Source organism: Musca domestica, unplaced genomic scaffold (genome assembly GCF_030504385.1).
Source record: "Musca domestica strain aabys unplaced genomic scaffold, Musca_domestica.polishedcontigs.V.1.1 19, whole genome shotgun sequence".
In the NCBI taxonomy this organism is placed as follows: Eukaryota; Metazoa; Arthropoda; class Insecta; order Diptera; family Muscidae; genus Musca; species Musca domestica.
Genome location: NW_026712245.1, coordinates 11,909,030 through 11,933,979, shown reverse-complemented (window position 1 = coordinate 11,933,979; position 24,950 = coordinate 11,909,030). Strand labels below are relative to the sequence as shown.

At 34.5% G+C, this 24,950-nt stretch overlaps 1 protein-coding gene across 9 annotated transcripts in view; it reads left to right on the top strand.

Annotated features, from left to right (window-relative positions):
* Window positions 1-24,950, top strand: part of LOC101890034 (muscle-specific protein 300 kDa) — a 204,563-nt gene that overhangs the window by 35,723 nt on the left and 143,890 nt on the right. The gene's annotated exons all lie outside the window — the stretch shown is intronic.

The following is a 24,950-nucleotide window of genomic DNA, read 5'->3' as shown; positions in this document are numbered from 1 at the left end:
CTTGCTACGATAAGTATTGATAAAAATAATAAAATATTACTAATTTATTAAGGGTCTTAGTAAAATCTGTAGATATTATAGATTGTCAGTCAAGTAAGGGAAATCTTATTCGCAGAACCTTCTTTGTATGATACACGACAAATCATTAGAACCTTGCCTTAAGCTTCCATTCCTCATCCAATCTATTTCTCTCAGTGTATACTTTTTATAGAATTTACATTTAACAATTGACTTCTCCGATCGTTCGTGTCGATGCTGTCGACATTGCTGTTGCTGCCGTTTAGTTCATTGTTGTTGTTATTGCTGTTTTCCAGCAGCATTACATTTGCGTTGCGGTTAAGATTATTGTCTCCTGGTTTTATGGTTAGAGCGATCTAAAAATAGATTCGTTTCAGAAATGAAATCATGTTCGATGTTCAGCTGGATACCTTGAATAGAGGAATTCACTTTTTTTTGTAGTTCAAAATGTGGTTATGTTCGTTCATGTCTTTTGCTTATCTTCCAAGAAAACGGGAGGACCCAAGGTGTAGACATAGTGACTAATGGTTTAATGCCATTGTGTATTGCAGTTCAACATAGTTTTCTATGTTTTGTTCATAATAAAATCGCTTTAAAAATAAATAAATGAAGATCTTAAGGACTGTGCAATGAGAAATGTTAGAAACAAAGTTAATCTATTCATAAAGGAATAGTATAAAATTTTGTTCAAATGCATTTAAGGTCCGTAGAATTTGTGGTATTGAAAATGGGGCATATAGGTCCACGTTTGGTTATTGTCCCTCATATAACTATATTGACAAATTAAATGTTTTTCTTGGAGGTTTCAGTCACAATTTTAAACCGTTTAGTTTGTTATCCCAGTATGTAAGAAACCTCCTTGCAGAGAACTTTATTATAAATATCCAAGTTTTGGTATAGTCCCCATATACCTCCAGATATTCGGATTTTTGATAATTTTGGTATTGATTCCAACATGGTAGTTTGAGTTCATAATGGGTTTTAACTCCTAGGTCAGACAATACAGGTCCGCATCTTCTTATATCCCCCATGTAATGGTGTCTCCCTATGTTCGCAAATTCACTTATCACCGGAATTATTTCAATTTTCATATTAGGAGTTCGAAATAAGTTAAGGTAATCTTATACGTAATTAGCTGTGCAGGTCCACGTTTCAGCTTAGCCCCCAAATTTTTCAACGATTTTTTTTTGATATTATGCACTTGGTAAATTTTACCGACACTTAGTGTTGACTTTTCGCCAGTTCTCGTTACTTTCTTAGCAATTGCTCCCGCGTAGGGCATTTTAATAATCTCTGTTTCACTATAAAGGAAAATCCGACGAAGATATACCCTTAAAAATTTAGGGAAGGCAATAATTATATATATATATAATAATATGTTGTTCAGTTGGTGTTACAATTCTTATACCCAACACCAGGGGTCAGGGTATTATATCTTTGTCCATTTGTTTGTAACAAACAAAAGGAAATGAGATAGACCCATAGTCCTCTTGATGATCTGCATAGAATCACATTCTGAGTCGATTTATGCATGTCCGTCCTTCCCTCTGTCTGTCCAAGTATTTTTGTAAACAAATAATAGGTCGCATTTATTACCCGATCAAGAAAAAATGTTGCTCAAAACATTTGTTTTGTCCAAGGACGAACACTATAGAAATTGGAGATAATCGGAAAAAAAAAATTAGATATAGATCCCATATATATATATATATATATATATATATATATATATATATATATATATATATATATATATATATATATATATATATATATATATATATATATATATATATATATATATATATATACGAACAACTTAAGCATGTAAATAGTATGCTAAATTTGATCGAAATCGGTTCAGATATAGCTATAGCTCTCATTTATATTGTTCATTCGATTTGATATTGTTGTCCCCCGCAGCCGTAATATGCACTCTGTAACAATAATATTTAGGGTAATATATCAAATACATCACAGAAATCATTTATCGAGATCGGGTCAGATTTGGATATAGCTCCCATATATATCTTCGTCCGATTTGCTTTTAATTGCGTACCAAAGATGTAATATTAGGCAAAATGGAATGGAATTTAGCAATTACCACCAAATTGAGTCTAGAAAAAAGTATGTCAACATCGGTTCAGATATAGCTTAAGTTACCATATATCTTGTTCATCCCATTTGTTATATTTTTTATACCCTCCACCATTCATTCTCGAAATATTCATAATAGACCCTACAAAGTATATAAGTTAACGGCTCACCCTAATAAACATCAAACTAAATATGCAAACCAACTAGTAAACATTCCCATCATTATGCTGCGCAAGCAGTCCGACAAATCAACAGGAATATGACACCAGGGCAGTCATCCGCCACAAACACGCGCACTAATACCAGCGCACCGCAAGTGATGACTCAGCGTAATAACGAGCACGACCAGGCTGCAGTATAATATTAGTTTTAAGTTGAGGGATTCATAATTGTAAATCCAACAAGAGAGGTGCATAGCACCGCAACATAAATGTTAGTAACAAAATAAAGAAACACCATAGCAGTGTGAAATAAACTTTAACTTCTAACATTAACTGGCGCCCAACAACTACAAGGATCAACACATCCTAGAACCCAACAACCACAAGGATTAAAACATCCCAACAGCCGGTACGAGAACCGTTCCTGAGTAGGAGTACGAAAAGGATGTTACGTAAGAACTAGCGGACTACCGGGATATAAGGAAAATGATCAAATTATTATTAGTAAGTTATTATAAATTTAACAAAAGTAAAAAAGAAGAAATGTTAAAATAAAATTAAACAAAATAAGGAATAACACAGAAAGTGAAAGTGTGAAATCTAATTTACAAAAATCATATTTGTGCTAGAATACGTTTAACAAAAATAACAAAGTAAGAAGAAAGAAATGTTAGAGTAAGGTAAAACAAAAAATAAAGTGTGACATCTAAATTTACAAAAAAAATCATATTTGTGCGAAATTAACAAATGTAAGAAATATGAAATGTTAGATTAAGTTAAACAAAAAAATAGAGTGTGGCATCCAAATTTAAAGAGTCATATCCGTGCTGAAATAAGTTTAAAGAAATTGTTTTCTTTTTCTCCTTTTTTTCGAGCGGCCAATGCCGGAAGATTTAAACAACTTAATAACAAGGGTCGAAGCTATGAGTGTTTCAGGACAGACATCTTCGCCTTCTGGGGCAGCTCCCGTAAGGTTTAATCCCTTTACGGAAAGTCAGACTAATGAGGTGAAACGAATAATAAGTGAGACGGTGGCAAACCTTCTCAAACAGGGGGAGGATGTTACCGCCACTAAAGATGTCGACATAGAAGGATCCGGGGATATCTCAGAAGGAGAGAGAATACCAGACATAGTGAAGACGTTAAGGGAATTCTCGGGCAAGCCAGGAGAATTTAGTTCGTGGAGGAAAGCTGTTGATAGGATCATGAACATTTATGAGTCACAAAGGGGAACAACCAAATACTTCACAATTCTACACACTGTTAGGCATAAAATTGTTGGTGAGGCCGACACGGCTTTGGAGTCTTATCGGACCCCATTAAATTGGAAAGCGATAAGAAAGTGTTTAGTGCTTCATTTTTCAGATAAGAGAGATATTTCGACCTTAGAGTATCAAATGACCGTCCTATCTCAGGGTGGGCAAACCATAACAGATTTTTACCAGAAGGTTTACCACCATTTGTCTTTGATTCTGGACAAGATTGATTGTCTGGATATAGGGAACGAGGCTTTGGATGTATTGACCCAAACATATAGGGACAAGGCTTTGGACACCTTTATTCGAGGACTTAATGGTAATCTTCCAAGCTTAATGAGTGTTACAAACCCGACAAGTTTGCCTCAGGCTCTAAATGCCTGTTTAAAATTAGGTAATCTAGGTGTGCGTATTCAACACGCTACCGAGAAAGGATCTAGACCAAACAGGATCCCCCAAACTAACCCTCCTAGACATTTTTACCCACAGCTGACGATTGGTGATAGGAATTTTCAAGGTGACCAAAGGTACAGAGGCCCTACTCAATATCGTTATCGGAATTTCCGAAGTGGAGAACAACAATACGGAGGGCCGGCGAACTTTTCGAATCGACCTCCAGTAGTGAATAATTTTGGACACCCCCAATACGGAGGATACAGACCCCCACTTCCTCCTAAACCTGCTGTACCAATGGACGTGGATCAATCAATACAGACTAGGCAGGTAAACTATCAGAATAGGCCACAGTTGAGTAATGCTTTTAACAATGTTCAGCCTAACTTTAAGAGAAATAATTCAGGAAATATTCATCAGCCGCAAAAGCAGCAGAGAATGTTTAATGTTGAGGCCCAAATACGTGAGGATGCAGAGCCGGATGAAATGAATGGTTCTGATGAACAGGAATATGAGGTTTCCTATGACGAAGCGTACGAGGAGGATCTAGACGATCAGTTGGCAATTGTAGATGACGTTAATTTTTTAGACTAGCTTCAACGTTGCCATACCTCCCTTTCAGAATGAAAAATGGCAACGAACTTAAATTTCTTATAGACACCGGTTCGAACAAAAATTATATTAATGGCAAATTTATTAGAAACCCTCTAAAGAACCAGAAACCTTTTCATGTTAAGTCCGTAGGCGGCATAGTTAGTATAGAGACCCATAGTTTTATTGACATTTTTAATTGCGGGATCGGAAAGTTAGAATTTTACATCCTTCCTGGTCTAGAGACCTTTGATGGGATAATAGGGAATGATACCCTGAAATCTTTGAATGCAGTGATTTACACTTGGAGATCCTATCTCACAATTCTGGATGGAAAGAAATTTCCTTTGAAAGAGCTGCAAATTGATGAGATTAATAACATGAATCTACGTTTAAATCATCTAAATCCCGAAGATGAAAAAGAAGTCAGGAATATTTTGGATGACCATCCAAACCTTTTTGCAGATCCCAATAAAAAACTCACTTATTCAACAATCGTACAAGCTGAAATTAATACGAGTAGTGATAGTCCAGTTTATTCAAAATCCTATCCGTATCCAATGGCATTGAAATCCGAAATTGACAAACAGATAGAAGAACTATTAAGGGACGGGATAATTCGCCCTTCCAGGTCCGCATATAATGCTCCAGTTTGGATAGTACCAAAAAAACCAGATGCTTCAGGTGTGAAAAAATACCGCATGGTTATTGACTATAGGAAACTTAATGAGATAACTAGACCTGACAGATACCCCATACCTGAAATTACAGAAATCTTGGCTAACTTAGGCGAACAGAAATACTTTTCCACCATAGATTTAAAGAGCGGATTCCATCAGATTCCACTTAGGGAATCCGATATTGAGAAAACAGCTTTTTCCGTCAAGAATGGAAAGTTCGAGTTCACAAGACTACCATTTGGACTACGTAACGCGTCTGCAATATTCCAAAGAGCTCTAGATGATATTCTTAGAGAGCATATAGGGAAACGGTGCTACGTCTACATTGATGACATTTTGATATTTGGTAGGACTAAAAAGGAACACATTGAAAATTTGAGGATAATATTCCGCACTTTGGAAGACTCTAATCTGAAAGTTCATTTGGACAAGAGTGAATTCTTAAAGGAAGAAATTGACTTCTTAGGGTTCAATGTAAAGGAAGGAGGTTTTTCTGCAAACCCAGACAGACTTAAGGCCATAGTTAATTTCCCTCAACCTAGAACAGTTCATGACTTGCGATCGTTCCTGGGTTTGACCGGACATTATCGGAGATTCATAAGGGGCTATGCTCAAATAGCCAAACCATTAACTTCCATGATGAGAGGCGATATAGGGAAAACCCCGAGAAACCAGTCAAAAAAAATCAGTGTCAATTTGAATTCCGAACAGATTGAAAGTTTCAAACAGCTCAAGAACTGTTTGGTATCGGAGGAAGTCGTTTTGAACTATCCCGACTTTGATAAGCCCTTTGAACTCACTACTGACGCCTCGAAATACGCTTTAGGAGCAGTTTTATCTCAAGGCAATAGACCTATCACATACCTTTCTAGAACTCTCAGTAGGGCAGAAGAGGAATATGCGACAAATGAGAAAGAAATGCTGGCGATAATTTGGGCTTTAAAGGAATTGAATTGTTACTTGTATGGAGCAAGAAGCATAAAGATATTTACCGACCATCAACCTTTGACATTTGCGCTAAGCAACAAGAACACAAATGTGAAGATGAAGAAGTGGAAGGCACAGTTAGAAGAATATAATTACGAGTTAATTTATAAACCAGGTAGCACGAATGTAGTCGCGGACACGCTATCGAGACCACCAGTGACAGATGTTAACTCCCTAACGCCCACGGTTCACAGTGCCGAGGACTCATCGGAAGACCTAATTCCTTCCGCTGAGGTGCCAATAAATACCTTCAAAAATCAGATCATTATTGAGGAATCATCAGCTTCCTCATATGAATTTAACATTGTATTTCCCTCCTACCATAGACATATCATTAAAGAAACCAGTCTAGCGGAATCAGATCTGAAAGTCATATTAAAGAGATACCTAAATCCTACAGTAGTCAACGGCATCAAGACCTCAGAGCCAGTTATGCTTATGATTCAAGCACTGTACCCTCATCACTTCAGAAACATTAAAGTACGATTCGCTCGAACAATGGTTGAAGATGTTACTGATGAGGAGAGACAAAAACAAATCATTATTGAGACTCACAACAGAGCACATAGGAATAATGCCGAGAATAGGAGACAAATTTTAGAGAGCTATTACTTCCCTTCCATGACTAGGAAAATAAAGAATGTGATCAATATCTGTAAAGTATGTAAAGAAAATAAGTATGAGCGACATCCGAACGCTCCCAAACTTAATAAGACACCTATGCCAACTTATCCTGGGCATACAATCCACATAGATATCTTCTCTACAGACAAGTTTCGAGTTTTAACCGCAATAGACAAATTTACAAAATTCGCAGTAACCAGAATGATAAATGGCAAAGGCATTGAAGACATTAGGAAACCATTGAGAGAAATAATTTTCTACTTTGGGGTCCCGAAGTCAATTGTATTTGATAACGAGCGATCTTTCAATTCTCAGACCATTCGGTTTATGTTGGAAGACGAACTTGGCATGGAAATTTTTACGGCACCGCCTTATAAGAGCGAGGTTAATGGGCAAATAGAGAGATTCCATTCGACCTTATCGGAAATTATGCGTTGCAGTAAGTGTGAGCGACCCGATTACTCTTTTGAGGAGCTATTGCAAGATAGCGTTAACAAGTACAATCACACAATACATTCGTCAATTGGAAAGAAACCCGTAGATCTATTTTTTGGACGACCGACGACCTTTGGACCAGAGGACTACGAAAGGACTCGCCTTAACAACTACGAAAGACTCTTGAGGAAACAGGAAAATGATTTGGCAAATCATAATCGTGTTAGGGAAGAACCAAAAGAATATCAAGAAGGTCAGAAAATATTTGTCAAACAGAACAAGAGATTAGGAACCAAATTATCTAAACGTTTCAAAGAAGAAGTTGTAAAGGAGAATAGGCACTCAACTGTCCTGACTCAATCAGGGAGAATAGTCCATAAGAGTCATATCAGAAACTGACTTACTTATTTACCGGGTTTCCAGTTCTTAATTACAGGTTGCCTAGGGGTCACAGAAATATTGGACTACTCTCAATCAGAAGTGGTTCTTATAGAGAGTGGAATAGGAAAAATACAAACAGGGACATTCAAAATTTTGCATGTTATTAACATCAAGGAATATCATGACACTCTAGAGAGGATCAAGGACGACTTGGCCAAAGGAATTCCAGACAACCACCCACTACTCCCCTTCCTACATAATGACATCACTACCCTATCTCACCTTATAAATCGGCTAATGCCTGAAGAGAGATCTAAAAGATCTCTTGATGAGATTGGAACGGCGTGGAAATGGCTGGCAGGTAGTCCAGACCATGATGACCTTATGCTTTTGAAAAACAAAATCAATGAGTTAACAGACAACAGCAATAACCAGTTAATAATCAACAGAGATCTAATAGAAAGAATGCAGGAGATAACGAATGCGACAAATAGTATTTCAAAAATTTTAAAGACTAGTGAGGACTTCCGTAATACCCTCATATTGCAGGCAAAGTACAAAGTTGAAATTTTAAAGGAGGAAATAACGAATATTAATTCGGCCATTCATTTAACAAAATCCAACATTGTAAACACATTTATTTTATCGGAAATAGAAATTAGAAAAATAGAAGAAATATTTAATCAAGATGAAATCCCGTTTCAAAACATTGAACAAGCTTTAAATTTCGCACGAATAAAAATTGTAAACAATAGTACTAATATAATTTACATTATAAGCATTCCCAAAACTGTAAAAGAAATTTGTAATGTCATAACCATAAGACCTGTAAAAAATCAAAATACTGTTTTAAATCTTGATTATAAGAAAATTGTAAAATGTGAAAGAGCAACATTTGGAATTAAAAATCCTTGTCAAAAAATAAATGGTATTGAATTATGTCTAGAATCTAATGTAGCCAATATAACAAACAATACATGTATTCCTAAATTAGTAACTAATATCCCACATAATTGTTCAATAGTAAATGCAGATCACATTAATAATTTAGAGGAAATAGAACCTGGATTAATTTTGATAAATAACATAAAAGAAAATATTGTCATAAATGGAAACGAAAAAAATGTAACAGGAACTTATTTAATAAGATTTAGTAATTCTACAATTAGGATAGGCAACAAAAATTTCACCGTCGAAGAAGCTGCTTACTCCAAACCGTTGCCTGCGCTACTAAAACACTCAGCTAGAAACAACTACACCGAAGAAATACTATCTCTACAACTACTAAAAACGTTGCACGTGAAAAGTAATAAAAGAATCGAGCGTCTAAATACTGAATTCAAGACCAGTTTATGTTTTAACATCAGTCTCATATTAGCATTGGTCATCCTCCTGATGGCAGTAAAAATGAGGCAAAGGCGCAAAACTAGTATGAAAATTATAAAAATGACCCCACATGAAGGAATGTCTAGACCTCAAATAGAAATGACTGTGTCAGAAAGCCAATTGGCAGCCGGCACAACAGAATCTGTTATCAAAACAAAACAACTAGCAAACCACAATATTAACTTGAATCAACGCGGCAGTCTTTATAATCTGCCATATTTCTAAACACATCAATCGAGACGCTTGATAATTCGAGAGGGAGGAGTTAACGGCTCACCCTAATAAACATCAAACTAAATATGCAAACCAACTAGTAAACATTCCCATCATTATGCTGCGCAAGCAGTCCGACAAATCAACAGGAATATGACACCAGGGCAGTCATCCGCCACAAACACGCGCACTAATACCAGCGCACCGCAAGTGATGACTCAGCGTAATAACGAGCACGACCAGGCTGCAGTATAATATTAGTTTTAAGTTGAGGGATTCATAATTGTAAATCCAACAAGAGAGGTGCATAGCACCGCAACATAAATGTTAGTAACAAAATAAAGAAACACCATAGCAGTGTGAAATAAACTTTAACTTCTAACATTAACTTATATATATTCTAGATCAGCGTAAAATTCTAAGACGATCTAGCGATGTCCATCTGTCTGTTGTAATCACGCAATCTTTCGCAGACAGGTTAAGTTTGGAAATGGCCATGACGGTCCACATTTTCGTATAGCCTCCTTCCGATATTCGGTATTTTGATGATTTCAGCAACACTATTCACCGGAATAGTTTCAAATTTCCTACTGGAAGATCCTAATGGGTACTACAACATAAGGCAAAAAATTTCGTACGCCTTCGTATAGCCCCCATATAACGGTTCCTCCCGATATTCGGTATTTTCATGATTTTGACGAGATTATTTACCGGAATTATTACAAATTTCGTATTTGAAGTTCGTAATGTGTACTACAGCCTAGTTTATGCAGGTTCAAGTCTTCGTATAGCCCCCATATAATGGTACCTCCCGATAGTCTGTTTTTTACGATTTCAGCAACATTATTCGGCGGAATCGTTTCAAATTTCGTATTGAAAGATATTAATGGGTACTACAACTTATGGCAAAAAAATCGTAGTTTTCGATTTTTTTTGAAATGTTTCAAGTTCCTTCGAAATGGTGGGCTGTTTTAATTGTTTTTCTTTATATGAAGAATGAAATCGGTTCCGCCCGACTTCTAGATTTTATTTACTGGTTTTATCATTAAAAAAGTGAGAGAAGGCAATAATTATATTATTGTTGTCCAGAACGCCCTTTTCAAGTCAATATAATTGCTATAGTGGTAAAGTTTTCCAACACATTCCAACCTATTTTTTTCAGAGTGTGCCCAAATTCTGCATCGTTTCAAAACTAGTAAAAGAGAAAAATTTTGAGTTCTTTCTGAGAGTAATAGTTTAAGCAGCAAGTGGGTTAATAGAATAATTAAAAATTTAAATCCTTTAAACATTTAGGCAACTAGAATATCGCAATCTTTCTAATATTTATAGTACACCGAATTCGCCTACAAAATATTTATAAAGATAGCGTCTTTAATTTGGCGTCTTAATTTGCCCACGGGTAATGTTTTTTTCGGAACATAAACTGTTTACTAGTACAAAGTAGCAAAAATAGTAATTGTAGTGGATTCCTGTATGTTTACGTTTCGTCAAATTGGATAGATGACCCTAGTAATAACAAATGGAGCAATACAATAGGAACCTCCAACCTGAGGACGCACCTCCAATTCTTTGTATTTCACATCAATAAGACTCCTAACAAGCAAGCTTCTTAATGCCGATACTCTAGTTTTTGCTATTTTAGGAACTAGAACATAAGTTTGTAAAGAACTAGTATAAAATTGAACCATAGATGTTATACTTTACGATATTAAAATTTCAATATCAATAATCTGGAAAAAAACTGCAAAAACAAATTTAAGGCTAGTTAGTTACTTATAACCTCTTTGACCTGTATATGTATGTGTACACACATATTTATTCCAGAAATTATTTCGTTTAGTCTGTCTTCCTAAGTAACGATTTTAACACCTTAACATTTCTTAGACCCCACTCATAAACACATTGAACATGCTACTTATGTTTTGTTGTTTCCTTACGCTCGACTTGTCAACATTAGCCTCTTCAGTTGTGGACTAAAAATCAAAGTCACCTTCACTTGTCATTTGGTTTCGTTTCTTGTTTTCATTTTTCTTTAAATTTTCACGGTTTTTGTCATTGCTGTGACATGATTCCATGGTGTCGCATTCATTCATTACCTCCGATGTTCACTGACTGATGTTGTGGGTTATGCTTGGCGAGAATATGAAATGTGAACCGAACCAAAGCAGACCAAAGCAAAACCAATATGGAATCATTAACATATCATTCATCTTCGACTCGCGTGTGTTTTTGTTGGTTTCGGAATTTGATTTGACCTACATTTAGCTTTATTCATTCGCTTTTTATTGGGAGATCATTCATCCATCAATCCGGTAATCGCCAGTATTCAAATGCAGTAATTGTTCACGGCTGATATTCCAAATAATAACAACAAATAAAAATAAACCTGACTTTTAACAAATCATTCAATATTTCAAAATTACGTTCCACATGAACGCCTCCCAGTGAGGCGTTTCACATAAATTTGAATACCTTTGGTGTTGTAAAATTCAAAGAAAAAAAAAAAGAAAACACCAATCGGCATAGAAGAAAAGAGGAATTTTGTGATTTGCATTAAAGCACACGCTCAAATACATTGAGATGTTGTTGAAAATCGACATTTGAAAACAGATGTAATTAAAAAATAACAAAATTGAAATAAAGCGCAAAAAACATATTTTCCATTGCTTACTCACATTTTTTTAATTTTATTAGGGAAAACTTTTGTTTTATCATGTGAAGCTTTTTTCGATTTTTGGCAAATAATGGACATCAAGTTTTCTGGTTTTAAATTATAATTTGGTTTTCAACGGCATGCGACCACCCTAGTGTTCTGTACAAAATTTTACAAATAACAAAACTCTACTACATACATACTTACATGGGAATCTGTGCTATTCGCAGCCATAAACTAAGCAACCGCACGCTTGAATGAAATCTTCCGCACATTATGGAAGCTATTTGCGGCCAACTCAGCCCATCCATTGATGGCAGGTTTTGTGAATTGAACATAAATTCACCCCTCCAACTTTTTTTGTTTGTATGTGTACATAAAACCGAAATTTTAATAAAAACAAAAAAACAACAAATCAAAAGTTTCTAAAACAAGTGATTGTTTACGCGTCGTCTGTCCAAATTTTGGGACCTTGGACAAGGTGAGAATCAGAAACAGAGGAAATTCAAATAATTTGAATACATGTGTTGTTGATTAATAGTAGGAAATCCAGTCTGATATGCGTAGCACAGATTTCTATATTTCTAATGTCTTTGCGGTCAACTGATATTTGATAATTTAATACATTTTTGCAAACAGAGAACTGCTTCGAGGTGGAATTATGGAAATGTGAAGAACGTGTTGTACAGCGTACGCCAAAGAAAGTATAATATTTTTGGTTAATAATCAATCACAGATGGTCTGTTTGACAGTTTTTTAGGTTTTCGACTGTCGAAAAGTTGTAAATATCATATACATGTATGAAAGGTAGAAAAAGTATAAAACGTCATAAGCTTTTAAAATACTGTAATATCCCAAATAATGCGTGTCAAGTTGGTTGATAAAAGTTTAGGTCGTATTATTGAAAAATCGGTCGTATTATTGAAAATAAATGGCCGAAGACATGGACAATTTACAGAAATACATGGTGAGATAAAAAACTGCAACAAATTTTATTGAATGAAAGCAAAAAAATGTCGGAAATAGCATCAAATTTCAGAATAAATTTAGATTTATTCGAATTGGTCACCCTTGGTACGAATTTTGACGAATTATGAAACCGCCACACACTGCCAGAATGTTGCTCTGCGGTATCTTGGCCCATTCCCGACGTAGCGCTTGCTTGAGGTGATCGACACTTTGGTACTTTTTAGTGCCAGCCTTGCTTTCCAAAATACTCCAGACACAATAGTCCAACGGATTGGTATCCGGAGATTTTGGTGGGCATTGTGCGCAGGAAATGAAGCGAGTAGCCTCATTTTGTAACCATTCTTGGGTGGCGAGTGCTGAGATGGTGTTGAGTCCTGTTGGAATGCCCGAGGTCTGCGGCTAAAATGTTTGCGTACCAAGGCTTTAATACACCCTCCAGAATTTTTTTCGCGATAATATTCGGCATTTATTCTGATGCCACGGTCGATTAATACGAGCGGAAAACGACCATCGGGTGTTATGACGACCCACATCATCACCATGGCCGGCCCTTGAGTTCTGGTGGCCAACCGAAACACGATCATTTTGGACAACGAATGTTTTCTCATCGGAGAAAATCAAATTCGGCAGTTCACCACTTTCTTTCTGTTGCGGTGTAAGTTCTTGCACTTTTTGGAATTTCAATGGCTTTACCCCGAGCTCATTTTTCCATATTTGTCGAATGGAATATTGCGATATATTCAGTTCACGAGCCATTTTTCGGCCCCTGCGACGCGGGTTTCGATCAAGTCGCTTCTTTACTTTTCGAACCATTTCTGCTAATTTTGCTGTTTTCTTCCGTCCACTTCTTTGACGTCGGGCTACGCTACCAGTATCATGGTAACGAGCGATGGCACGAGACACAAACGATTTATTCACATTTAAATGCTGGCGTGCTCTTACGATAGCCACTTGTGGTTTTCCAGCCAATAACTTTTTTCGGGAAAATTCTCACCAAAATGCTTTTGTACGCTTGTAAACAATATAATGAGCTGTCACTGGAATAATTTTAACAACTGTCGGACGAGTATCCTATAAATGACAGCAGTCTGAAGTTCTTTGCATTTTTTCATCTCACCCTGTATAGCTGCATCTGAAATCTGAACATTTTATTGATTCCCCCGAGCGTCTGGCAACTGATATTTTCAAATATTCATTAATTGAGACAACGTTTTGTAAAGCCTTCTGAAACGTGACTCTTTAACAGTTTTAAATATACACTTATGAATCTGTTCTGTCCTTATATATATATCCATATAAAATTCCCCTCATAATTTTGTGTAATTTAATGTAAAAAAAGGTAGAAATTTCAGAATGTTTTTGAGCCGCTCGTTTTTCAATATTTTGACATCATTCAAAAAATATTTACTAATCAACAATTGTCATTATCCATTTCAAATAGCAAAACCTCATTAAAGCGTCAATCGTTTTCATTTTCTTGAGATCACTTTTCAATGGAATTGCACAATAACGTCATTCCCTAGAGCATGCCAACAACAGCTACAACAACAGCGAATACTTTGTGTCAATTTAAGCTTATAACAAATTTATATAAAAATCACATTTTCAATACGAATATCATTTAACTGCAACTGGCCAACTTTGTAGTTCAACGAGGGAAAAAAATACATTTCTAATGGCAAAGCTCACCATTACAAAAGTACCGGCTCTGTTGTAATCAATAACTGCTAAGGGGGATGCAGGGGTGGACAGAAGCTAATAAAAGAAGCGGCGACAATGCTTTCAACACCTTGCGAATGATATTTCGAGACCACAGATCACAATACTCACTTTCACATCTTCGGAATTGAATTGATTGCAATTGTCTTGGCTTGTCAAGTGAAGGGGCAATATTTTAGAAAAGAAAAAAAAAAATATGACTGACCGTCGATCATTTAAACGTGTATCGAGAACACATGTCAATTCGCCTCTCTGTGCGGCAGATGTGTCTAAGAAAGATAATCAAATTGCAAAAACTAGAAATAGAAAGAAAAAACTAGTTAACAAAATTCCACATCAAAGAGATGTCAGAGTAATTAAAGTTTTTTGGGTTGTGGTTTTCTTCTTTAAATGTTCTCTGGGAAGTGATATGACCGGTTTTCGATTCGATACTTTTCTTGGAAAAAAATATATATTTGTGGACATCTCAACATGTTTCGTAACAGATGCTAATCTATACAATTTTATGGGTTTATTCGCATCAATAAAAAATTAGATACACACTTACGTATGCATGCTGGGGAAGATAATGAATATTTAATGTGGGATAACTAATGGGGAATTGCTTTTGATCGAAGGCGTTTTACATTTTTCACTATCATTGGGGATTAGAAGTACGTTGTTCTGGCTGATGGAGAAACATTTCGGACATTTATATTGCTTGGCCGTATATATTATTTTCATGAGGAAATTTGGTGAAGTGACTCTCAGGCCCTGTGGCCGATTTTCTTAACCCTTACTTTTATACTTTACACCACACCGTGGTCAGGGTATTATGTCTTTGTACATTTGTTTGGTAACATGAAGAAGGAAGCGATATAGACCCATAGTTACTTTTGAGAATCTCCATAGAATCACTTTCTGAGTCGATTTATGTATGTCCGTCTGTCTGTCCATGTACTTTTGCAAACAAAGTACAGGTTGCATTTATTGTCCAATCGAGTTAACGCACAAATCATTTGTTTGGGCCCAAGACTAACCCTATTGAAATTGGTGATAATCCGATCAGATTTAGATATAGCTCCCATATATCTTCAACCGATTTCGGGTAAATTGCGCACCTAATGGCTATTATAAGTCCAAAATGACCTGTATTTTAGTACATCCCACCGAATTCAGTCTAGAAGAAAGTAAATCAAATTTCGGTTCAGATATAGCTATAGCTCCCATATATATGTTTCATCCGATTTGGTGTTTTAGTCTCTCACATTAGTAATATGCATTCGACAACAATGATATTTGGTACCGGATATCAGATACTGCTCAAAAATACATCTGTCAAATTTAATCGAGATCGGTTCAGATTAGGATATAACTCCCATATATATCTTTATCCGATATCAGGTTTATGCGCACCAAATGGCTAATATCAGCCCAAATAGACCGAATTTTGGCAATTACGACGGAATTCATCCTACAAACCAGTATTTCAAATTTGCTGAAAATCGGTTCAGATATAGCTATAACTCCCATATATGTCTTATCCGATTTGGGATTTAAAGTCCCTCACAAGCGTAATATGCATTCCACAACAATGATCTTTGGTACCAAATATCAGATACAGCTCCGAAATAAGTAAAGATCGTTTCAGATATATATATATATATGTATATACTCAACCGATTTCGGATAAATTGCGCACCTAATTGCTAATATAAGTCCAAATGACCTGCATTTTGGAATTTCCGACCGAATTCAGTCTAGTAGCAAGTATATTAATCGGGAAAAAATCGAGAAAATCGGTTCAGATATAGCTATAGCTCCTATATATATTTCATCTGATTTGGTGTTTAAGTTCTTCGCATTCGTAATATTCATTCGACAACAACGATATTTGGTACCAATTATTAGGTACAGCCTGAAAATACCTTTGTCAAATTTGATTAAGATCGGTTCAGATTTGGATATAGGTCCCATATATATCCTCAACCGATTTCGGATTGATTGTGCACCAAATGGCCAATATCAGTCCAAATGGCCTGAATTTTGGCATATCCGACCGAATTCAGACTAGAATCAAGTACATCAAATTCCGAGAAAATCGGTTCAGATACAGCTGTAGCTCCCATATATGTAGGTCCACGTTTTGGTATAGCCTCCATATAACAGTACCTCCCTATATTCGGTATTTTAATGGTTTTAGCGACATTACTCATCGGAATTGTTTCAAATTTCGTATGGGTACTGCCAGCTATAACAGAAATTTAACTATGAAGGTTCGTTTTTATATTGGTCCTACATTTTGCGTTTTTTTCGTTTTTGTCTCCTATTTTTTTTTTGTATGCTATTTGTTGTTTTTAAAACAAATCCGATTCTTGTTTTTTATAATTTTTAAATTTGTTTCTAATGTCAAAATCTATTAGATTTGGCTGTCTTCGAAAAAAAGTTAGACAGTGAGGAATCGGTTCCGTATGTATGCGGTAGTAAAACACTATTCTGATTTAATTTAAGTTGCCTTGTGTAAATGCCAAGTAAAGGATTTGCAACATTATTTTGAAATTTGACATAAAACAGTAATGTCGAGATATTTTGAAAACAATACGTCATTTTTAATATTTTCATACCTCATTTTCCATTTGTAGAGTCGCATTTTTTGGTTCTGAAATTGCCCGAGTAACGGGAAAATATTTACTGTATAATATACATGGTTCCATGTTTGACTATTGTCAAAAACTCATGTTCTTTATGTAAACTGTCATTTAGAAAAAACATGTGTTTTTTAAGTCTGGCGGCACAATAAATAATCCGCCCACCAACTCAAGACCCAACAAAGAAAATATTTCTTGTAAAAACATTTATATATGCCCCCCTTTAATAAAGCCATTATAAACAAATATTTTCTCTCGACTCTTTTGATGTTTCAAATTCTGTTGATATCTTTATTATCTATACCGAAATTATTGTTCTCAATGAACCCCCGGATGACACGATACTTATTTTTATATAGAACAGCAGAAATATATATGTGTGTGTTTGTCGGTGTATTTTTAAGGTGAAATTGTTTATTTTTTTTAGAAATGTATTTAAATTGTGAGGTGCTGGTCGTATTTAAAGATTTCCAAGTGGAACAATTTTCAAATAAATCTTTCAAATACAAAACGAGATTGGCAGACCCATTTGTGTGGGGCGAAATGGATTGTAAAACATATGAATGACATTTGGATGTGTCCAAAGATGAATTTGAGAATTTTATTTTTTCACATTGTTAGCGACCATGTAAGTAATATTGAGTGTGAAAGATCGCTTGGACCACAAACAACAGAAAATTAAATTAAAAACGAAAATAATAATTTTTATTGACAGACAATTTCACTCATCTTGTTTCTTGTTTCATCTTGTCGTTTTTCTGTTTGCTTAACAAGAGTATAACACGTTGATGGTTCTTTCCAGAACCTCTCCACAAAATTTCCAAAAATATGACTGCTACCAGCACTGGCACACGTATTTCGGCGCCCACATGTGTGTTTAAAAAATTCGAATAAGATAATCTAAATTATTTGATTTTTCTTGCCATACGAAAAGAAAAAAATAAGATCTTGAGTGGGTTGAAATTGCGGAGGAATGAGACGGACGTCTTGCTGCATGGCTGTTTTCATGTGGTTCCATTCTTCGATTATTATAAAAGACAAGCATGCAGAGCATATTTCGGACATCACCATCCAATTTTTGTTTGGAAGAAAGTCCATCATCTTGTTCGGGCCACATGTCTGTGTGAGAAGCAGCTGAACGCCTATTGGTGTTTGGCCTGCCTGCCTGCCGGCACTTTTACGCACGTAGTGGCGGTCTGTGTGGGTGTCATATTTTTCTAAACAACAATTTGCCTTTTCATTCAGACAATAAAAAGTGTCGGTCGGGAACCATGGAAACAGTTTTTTATGGCTACTAAGTTTAAGGGTAACATATGTTGGACATTAAATTCACTAGATTATTAAAGATGATCAATGGAACGAATTTGAATTGGATTTGCCAGAGCACATACAATAATTTAATTTATTAAAATATTGTGTTCCCATGAAGAAAATTAAAAAAATAATTTGTATGGAGAACAATAATTGTAATGTTATTTTGATTAAGTTAATATTCTGAAAAAGAGAAACATTCTTAATTATAAACTATTTTTATATTGGGAATATTTCAGATAAAAATAATATTTATAAAAAATTGAGATGAGATATGGGTTCCAGTGAATTAAATAGAGCGACTTGAGAAGGGAGTTGTTACTGACATATTTTTTCTCAACACCTCCTCACAGAATACGTTTGATGTAGATATTCTGATATTCTCACATTTCCTCTAAAGACACAAAGTAATTGAGAATTATTCCTTTGAAATTTTTTGTGATAGTTGTTCTTAAGGAAGTATGTTCTTTGTAATAGGTGTCGAACTAAAACCCTAAGCAGATACGACTGAGTTAAATTTAGAAATAAATTTATGAAATTTGGTTAAAATCGGTCTAACTTCCTTATCATACCTTCAGAAAGTCATAATATTTACTCTCTCTAAATCAGAATAAGAACCATTTCGAAGGGTTTGACTCCAGCGACCTCTGAAATGTCCTACACATTATAGAAATGATATTTTAGAGAAAATAAATCATCTGTCAATAAAGCTCCCTTTAAAGGGTTAGAGTAAACGGGAAGGAAATTTAAGGTTATTCAAAATAAGTTGGCCACAAATAGGATCACAGATTCGATAAATTGGGATATTTTATTCGTCGTTGGTCGGTTTTGCCGATAGTTATACATCCTCGGCCAATTTTCATCTATTTAATTTGACCGGCGTTCTGAGGATGGTTTCGAGTGGGAGTGGCTCAATGTCATCCATTTTGTATCTGACCTAAATCCGATATGAATATTACAAAATGCCAGCTTTAGACTATATCGACTATTTATATAACTTTATGTGATATATGTGTCACTTTTTGAAAAATGTTAAAATGTGGTACCTCTCCAAACCCAGGATCTACGTTGAATAAATTTTGTTAGGATGTGCACACTAGTTTTTAAAATATAAATTACACCCACCTCTACTTAGAGATGTGTCAAGCATTTTTATGCGACAAAATTTTCAATGAGAACCCAAATTGAAAACAGGTAGAAAAGCACCTGAGTTTAGCCTGGCCGAACTTTAAATACCTTCCACCATTTAGAAGGAACTTGTAAAAATGTAACCGTTATATTGGGGATATACGAATACCATGCCCTGCATAAGTAATTTATTGTCATAGGCTGTAGTGCTGATTACGAACTTCAAATACGAAATTTGAAACAATTTCGGTAAATAATGTCGCTAAAATCACCCATGCGACGGTACGTTATATACAGGCTACTTTAAACAGTGGACTCAGATTTCACTTCTACATACGGATAAACCCAAATGTCAAATTACAGCTGATTCGGATGGAAATGTTGGAAAAAAACATTCTAAAATACAAAAAATCAGGAGCCCAAAGGAATCTCGAAATTTTCAATTTGAAGACATTTTTCACATTTTATATGGAAAATATCATGTTTTGTCCACCTGTCGTACGTAAGAGGGTATTACCCATTATCAAATCTTGAACTACGGTCTTCAATTTAATGCCACACTGACGGGAATGTCCATTCGTTGTTTGTATGGGTATGTTTTATATTCTTGAAAATAAATTCCATTTTTCTACCCACATCTCATGAATTTAAAAAATTTGAATTTTTGCCACTTTAAAAAAATAAATATATTTAAAGCACATTCCTCTAAATATTTCTGCACAAGTTTTATTTGCAACAGGGTTTTTTTAATTTGCATATGTTTCATCATATATTTAACATCTCTGAGGATTAATGTATCGATGATTGATTGACACATTCATAATTTTGCAGATTGTCCAGAAATTTCTTGAAAGTGTCCATTAAAAAATTCCAAGCAATATATTTCATATGCATAAAATATTATCTAATCAAATGCGTTCTTCGGTGACCTTCATCAAAAAAAAAAAAAAAAAGAAAGGCAGAAAAAAATAATTTCTTCATTCCTTTTCACGACCACCCATTCTCAATTTGCAAATGTGATTTCAAGTTCTGTGGCATTAGTAGCGGACAGCCTAGCCCAGCCCGGCCCTGTCTGATGCTTCATTAAAATTGACATTGAAAATAGTTTCATAAGTGGTAATAAATATTCAAAACCGACAAAAACACTAGCCAAATCAAACAACAACAACAACAACAGAAAACATTTTCAAATTTTCTTTTCTATTCTGAAATGATCTAAAACTGTCAAAAATGTTTTTCTTTCTTTTTTTTTGGCCAAATAGATATTTTGCACTCAAAACCTTGAACTAGTTTCTTGCGAAAAAAACAACAACAATAACGCCAAAGACAAGAAATTGAAAACACAAATAAATTGAAGAAAAACAAAAATAAAGAATGACATGTTTGTTAATAGAAATGTGTTTCATTTCGAAAGAAATTTCACAACCACCATTAAAATTTTGAAAAAAATTCAATATTTAAAAAAATGTAATTTATTCAATGTTAAAGTAACTTGTGTTCGAGTATTTTTAATGACAGATTTCTCTAAGACCACTACGCCAATTTGGTACATACATATGTTTCTGATAAAAAAAAAATTGACCACCAATTTAGATTATTATCGCAATTAATTCTATTTCTTTATTGTTTTCATTATTTACACATGTTGCAACAAAAAAAGAATTACAACTAAAAATGTTGTAATTGAAAAAAATTAAGAGTAGTACCCACCAAATACAATGATAATTAATTAATGCACGCCTTTTGTGTGTAAATCTTGCCCGACTTTGGTTGGTGTGTAAGATTGAGTGTGTGTGTATGTGTGAGCGTATTTCGTATCTTATCTTTTGGCCAATTACATTATTTTGTTACAATGCATTTGTTTACACTTTGCCATCTAATTGCCGGCCACACGCCTCAGAGTACCCACTATCGCGCTTGACTTCGCTGCAATTCGATTTGAATTCAATATATGTATATTTGTTAAATATGTAAACATAAGTATGGGTATATGTATGTGTGTATGTTAGAGGTTTTCTTTTTCTTTTGGAAAATTGCCCAGTTTTTTTTTTATTTTCTTGAAGAATGTTTTTCTTAATGACCACTGCTTCGACTGGCATGAGGTGAGTCGTATTTTCTTTTTGTCGAGGTGTTTGTGCGTGTGACGTACGTGCGTTGTACTTATCATTAATAAGCTTTATTACGTCAAGTAATAGTGACGGTTTTGAGGCCAATATTTGTGACATAAAATTTTGTCGAAGAATTCAAAAAAATCGATTACTGGCTTAACAACATAGTGAACGAAACTATTTAATTTAAATGATTACTAGATTTGAAGAAATTAAAAAAAGATATTAGAGAGTGTCATCATTGAAATATTTTTTATGTAATTTGACAATTTTAATTCAACTTTGTAGTTTATTATATTTTAATTTGTTTTTCACCAATTTCTTAAATGATTGAATAAACCCCAAAACATTCGTATTTTTTGCATGTTTCCAAAAAACGAAAATTCAAAATTATTCCAAAATTGTATAATATTTTTATTATTAAAAAACATGGAAGAGCATACTAAATACCCTTTCGCCCTTCTCTCCATGCATTAATTCTTCCATTGATACAAAACTTTGACCAGTTTCCTTTTTTGATCCAATGACCAACTCTATTGAAAGTGATATTTATCGGCTCCGATTTGGATATAGCTTCCATATACATTTTCAAATGATTTTAGGTTTCTAAATGCCGAATTGGTAATATCTGACCATATAAAATAGATTTTGGCACATGTGACCGTCTAGAAATAGTGAGCTGCCACTGGAATAATTTTAACAGCTGTCGGGCGAGTGGCCTAGAAATGACAGCAGTCTGAAGTTGGTTGCAGTTTTTTCATCTCACCCTGTACATATATTATATTAATTATACCATGAATATATTAATATATCAATATAATATTATTAATATATTATACTATTCTACATAAAGTGTTTCCTCATAAATAACAAATTATGTGAAGCGAGTTAAAGTGTGTTATAAAAATGCGTAAAATAAATGTAGAAAAGTATCGTTACATATGATTCTGACATTGTGTGTATCCTAGCCTTAAATCATTGGATATGATTCCTATTTTGCCATAAGTCTCAAATTAACATAAACCCCAAGGGAAGGGCAAGTTTCAACCTCCACCTCATATTGAACCATACATAAAAAATACATAAATTATGTTATATTCTATTCCCCCACCTAATTCTACTTGACATCATTACTTCATAAATGCACTTTCCACATTTGAGAAAGTTTTTCGCCGCAGACCTTTCTAATTGGCCGCATAACTTTATGACTTTTGCGAAACCCGTTAAGTCATACATATTAAACAAATAGGTTGGCTGATGGGACGGACTTGTGTGCACGCCTCGGGGTTAGCATTGCATGTTTGGACGTTCCATGCAGGAAATGTCTGCGGTCTAAAATTAGAAATTGGAAATTCTTAGATAGCAAAGCTGGCATTCTTATGTCTGATAAGAAGCATTTCTATGTTTAATTTTTTGTTCTTTTACTTTGTTTTGTTTGCATACCATTTTGTGATAATTATGGTTCGTTGTGCGAATGTGTGCTAATAAACATTAATATGGCATAATTTTCGAAATTCCACGATGCGAAATAAAAATGCCATTAAAGAACGAGGGGGGTTACCATAAACTCAAATAGCACAAGTCATTCGAAATAAAACGGAATGGCATCGTTAAGTCGATTAAATTAGATATATTTCGATTAAACAATGAAGTGAAAGGAATTTTAAGACATTTATTTATATGAAATTATTAAAAAAATCATTTTTAAAAAATTTTCTATTTTTCTCATATATTAGTGTTGACTCGTTCATCACAGTTCGACATGATTTATATTTGCTTTGCGTTTACCCACTTTTAATTTAATTATATTTATTTTTAATATATTTTCCCATAATTTTAATTCATAAATTCTCCTACACAGATGTATACACATATGTGTATGTATGTATGTGTTTTTTTAATTTAAACACATCAATGCTTTTTAAGAGATTTTTTCACACCCCATTAAAATGCATTTCCTCTGTGAATTTCACCCGAGAACTGTTTCCCCACGAAGCATGAATTAAAATTATTACGAAAGTCTGTATTTTTTTTTTAATTGTAATGAAATAGTTTATGGCTTTTTTATAAAGTTCATAACTGTATTAGATGAACCATTAAAACGCATCACTGGGAAACTAATATCGCTTGACTAATGGGGGCACGATCGTTGTTGAACATTACACCACCTAATACAGGCAGTGGTTTCGTGTTTCGTATTTTTATTTAGTTTTTTTTTTCGTTCACCGCAGGCCATAAAAATTATGAACTCTAAATGATTATTTGGTATAGCTTACACATAAAGTTATTAGAGCTGGGTTAATGTCTTGTTGTGTATTTCATGATAGCTGGTAATGATTTAAGTGTGTGGTTTTGAAAATTGAAGATTCGCAACAATAAAAAAAGTAAATAAATAATCAATGTCTGTCATTTTTTTTAAATTGTCGTTTTCATGTGGCCCCAGGTTACGTTGTAACATACTTTCAATAACATTTCAGTTGCTGGATTTTGGCGATCTCGGCCTTGTCAGTTCACTTTTCATTTTTAAGAAATATCTCCCTTATTTAACACATACTCTATTTTTACATATTGCAATCAAACGAAAACTGAAGAAAATCGGAAAGCATTTCTGCTCAGTTTAAAAATTGGGTGGACGCCTAAAAGTATGCTATAAAAATGCTGAATATAAATGTAAATGTAAAAATGTATGGGTAAACTAGCCTTTATGTAATTCGAAAGAAAAATCCCAATTCCAGGCGTTTTTATGCGAAGGTAGTCAATATCGATGCACTCCTTGTGGTGCCTCCCCCACAAAAGACAATATTCTGAAAGAAAATACTTTACCTTGTGGAAAGAGAGAAGATCATCCGATTTTGTTCAAATTTTTTAAATCTTAATATTTTTATACCCTTCACCATTATATGGAGGGTATATTAGCTTTGTCATTCCGTTTGTAACTCCTCGAAATATTTATGATAAACTCTACTAAGTATATATATTCTGGATCAACGTAGAATTCTAAGACGATTTAGCGATACCCGATGCGTTTGTCTGTCTCTTTTAATCACGTTATCTTTCGAACGAATTGAGATAGAATGCTAAAATTTTGCGCACATTTGTATTTTGCCAGTAGGCAGGTTAAGTTCGTGAATAGACCAGGCCGGTCCACGTTTTCGTATAGCCCCCATATAACGGTGCATCCCGATATTCGGTATTTTGAGGAGTTTAGCGAAT